The sequence below is a fragment of the Sturnira hondurensis genome, unplaced genomic scaffold (genome assembly GCF_014824575.4).
Source record: "Sturnira hondurensis isolate 20B ecotype Veracruz unplaced genomic scaffold, ASM1482457v3 Scaffold0009859, whole genome shotgun sequence".
Classification (NCBI taxonomy): Eukaryota; Metazoa; Chordata; class Mammalia; order Chiroptera; family Phyllostomidae; genus Sturnira; species Sturnira hondurensis.
The window spans coordinates 1,769,280-1,773,459 of NW_028082490.1; positions in this window are offsets into that span (position 1 = coordinate 1,769,280).

The window sequence follows — 4,180 nt, forward strand, 5'->3', positions numbered from 1 at the left end:
GACATGGGATGTCAACTTGCAGCACACTGACACCTGAGAGCTACACACGCTGCAGATTAAATATATTGGTAACGTTTTCTGCAAGTGCAGACCTTGGACTTGCAAACATAAATTTTTGAAATGAAAGAAGACATCATACATAATGTATAGATTTTTGAATTTCCGCTTATCCACCAATAGAGTTTCTTTACATTTCCTATCTAAAATTTTTTAAACAATGTTATACTCTCTCAAACTTCCACGTTATGAAACTTTCTATGCCCAGGAATTCCCATCTTCAGAAATTGTTTTATAATCTCTGTAACAAGTTAAATGGTTAGTTCTTTATAAAGGAAGATCTTCTAACTTTGATATTGTTCTTTGGGAGGCAGAGGAGGAGGGTATCATTAATCACTCTATTTAGATGGAGAATGCAAATACTTCATTCTTGTGGGCATTTCTTCCAAATGAAGGCATTTTACTTTTAAATTAACTTCTGGCAGGAGATGTTTAATGAAAATAATAATAATAGCATACCATAAATACCATTTGGACCTGTAAATCAGAGGGCATAAGTAAAAAAAAAATTACTCAGTTACTTTCAAGTTATATGGTTTTTACCGTTTATCAAATACTAATTTCTATTCATTATTTCATTTCATTAACTTCATTTCCATATTCATTTGGGGAATTATTCAAGAATTCTAGTTACTGAGGGAGTAGTCAGGTATTTAGCAATCACCAGGAAGCTTTGCTGATTCATTTTCATATTGTAACACCGTGGGATTTCCATAGTCAGCTAATTGCATTGCATATTTGATGATTCAAACACCAATCCCACTGACACAGCCAAGCACTTTGAAGTTACGATTGCTGAGTTTTAAACTACACTACAGGTTATAGACTTTGATTTTCTGATTAGGCTGCCTGCTTTAATAATTGAGCTCTAAGAGTTGTACAATTTATTAATCATGCCTCAGTCATTATTGACAGAAGTTGAATGTTTAGTTATTGATAGTCTTATTTTCTAATCCCATTGCCTCATACTTTAAGTTAATATAAATTTGAGAAGAAATTTTTAATGTCTATTCATATGATATTAACTCTATTAATTATTCTGTAAAATACATTTATTTTATAATTATAAATACAACATATACTATAAATAAAGTAACTTGTTAAATAAAATCATTGTATCATTATAAAATAAACATTTAACTATATCTTTGCGATATATATGTGTGTGTATAAATGTATATATTTAATTACCACTGGAGGATATGTTTATGGATTTTAGAAGGAGAGGAAAGGGGGGGAGAGAGAGAAAGACATTGATATGAGAGAGGAACATCAGTCAGTTGCCTACTGTACGAGCCCTGAAAGGGGATCAAACCCACAACCTAGGTGTGTGCCCTGACTAGGAATCAAACCCACAGCATTTTTGGCATACAGAACTATGCTTTAACCAACTGTAATACCTGTTCAGAGCTCTTGATATTTTAATTTTGGTATTCCAACTTCCCAAATACATTCATTGTATTCTCACCCAAGGACATTTTTTCCTTTGTTTTTTGGAGAGAAAGGAAAAGAGAGAGGAAGGGAGAGAGTGAAACATCGGTGTGAGAGAGCAGCATGGATCCCATCTATGCCGGGACTAGGCATCATGCAGGTCTAGACCAGGTCAGGAAACAAACCCGTAACTGATGTATGTTCCCTGACCAGGAATTGAACCCACAACCTTTCAGTTATGGGACAGTGCTCCAAATAATTGCCACACTGGCTAAGGCTTGAATACATTTTTATTATCCTGAACGTATTATGAAATGTGTTTTTTCTATAGAAATGAAATAGATAGTTCATACATGGCATGTATAAAATAGATAATTGATAGTATGTGTGCATTATCTATTTCACATTTAAAGCTATAGGTGAGTATATGTTTCCATGTCGATGCATACAATTGATTTGTGACATATACTCAGATATGATATTGGATAATATTACACCAAAGTGTTCTCCAAAAGAAAAATAAATAAATCTAGGTGAGTCATCCAATATTATACACAATTTCTTTATTCACAAATTACTTTCCTTACAAATTCAGTTAGGATATAAGTTTTCAGTTATGCATAATGAAAAAGTTTTAGCAATCTGCTCTACAATATTATACTTATAGTTTAAAATATTGTCTTGAACATTTAAAATTTTGTTAGGATGATGGATCTCATGTAATGTGTTTTTTTCCCACCATAAAAATAATATTAAAGGTAAAAGTGAAGAATAAATACCACCTAACTGTAACTACATCACAATGGAAACAGTAACACTCTCACTCACTCAGATAATATTTTGGGGCATTTACTCTGTCAGACACACTCACAGACAAGGGTTATTATAGATAGAATAACAATCACACGATAGTGTGATTTACTCATAGACACACTCATGGCAAGAGTTACAGATAGAATAACAACCGCACAATAGTTTAATAAATGCCATGATGAGATAGGCACACATAGCTTCAGAAGCAGAGATGTAAAGCAGGCTGAGAATTGATCAGAAAAGTCTTCTCAGGGTGAGGAGGCATAAACAGAGACCAACCAGAATGTCCTGTTAGACACAAGACAAGAGAGAAAGGCCCTTCCAAATCAAGAAAACAGCACGTGAGGAGGCAATGATGGCAAAGGGTCATGGCAAATTTGGGCACATCATGTTGCAAGCAAACTATGGCTTCCCTGTTCCTAAATTACAGAATGTCTCTTACAGAACAGAGTAAGTTCTACTTATGGTAAATAGGTGTTTTTTTACTAAAAATATGTTTTTTAAAATTATGACATTAAATCAGTTGACTAGTGAATATATTCAAGATACTTTAAAATAATAAGCGAGGTGTGAAAGGTATTCTCTTATTTTCAGAATTAGACACAGAAGTAAGCTATCTGTTCAGACCCACAAACATGGTAAGTGAGCATGACCTGACACTGTAAAGACTCTGTGAGCCTAGGTTGTCATGAAAAAGTAGAAACTGGAGAATCTGAAATGGGATGGTTCCAGATTAGAGTCCCAGCTCAGTGTTACATGGTGTGTAAACTCTAGGGACTTTAAACACCTGTGGTCTTTGAATTTGTCTCCCTATCTGTAAAATGATGACAGCCTCTGAAAAAGTCAAAGAAAAATATATTTTCACTCACTTGGCACATAGCAGGTACCCAATTAACAGTATTTCCATGTCTCCAAGTTATATGTTCTTAGATATTACATTAATAAAAATCTCAATTAAATTATAATATTGAATTTAGATAAAAAGAAAGATTTAAAATAGTAGACCTGTATCTCCATTAAAGCTCCATTATATATTAATCACAAAAGATGTATTGATAATGCTTTTTTATTTTAATTTTTTATTATAAGCAATCGGGTAGTCATTGCAAAATAAAAACGCTAATCAAAATAATAGTTTTATTCAAAGTGATCAATAATCTCACTAAAAAACTTAACTGAGCAAACTTTCATATTAACAGATTAAGAAAACTGTAACTAGGAATCTCACTTAATCTTCTTAGCTAGTTAATTTCATGTCATGTGGTTTAAATATCCTTAGTAGAAGTAGCTATTTAGACATATTTTTTACTTAACAACATATATTTGTATAATATTCTGGGCAATCAGAGTATGCAAATATAACTACTAATACATTCATTTCAATCAGTGAAATATGCACAAACCTAACATTTGAAGTATTCAGAGCTTATGTAGTAAACAGTATGCAGCTGGTTCTATAAAAATAAAATATGATTATGATATAAAGGGAATTTACAAAATGTTTAAATTTCAAAACTGCTGTCCATATTTTCATCAACTATATTATTTGATAAATATGTTAATCAACAAATCAGAGCAATGAACAGTTTGTTGGGTTTTACTACATTCAATTTTAATGAAATCCTCTCTATCAAATGAAGCAATGTATAGTTGTCTAATCAAAAAAAAAACAAAAACAAGAACAAAACAATCTAAAATGTTAAATTTTACGATATATTTTTATTATATGTGTGTAACCTTTTGGGGGCAAAAAACCTAAAATGGCGTATGCCTGTGGATAGCTGTCATAAAACAAATTATTGTCTTTTCATGGCTCCCCTTTTTTGGGTAAAGCCATGCAAATTTTGGCTGTTAAACTCAGATGTGTGAAATAAATCAA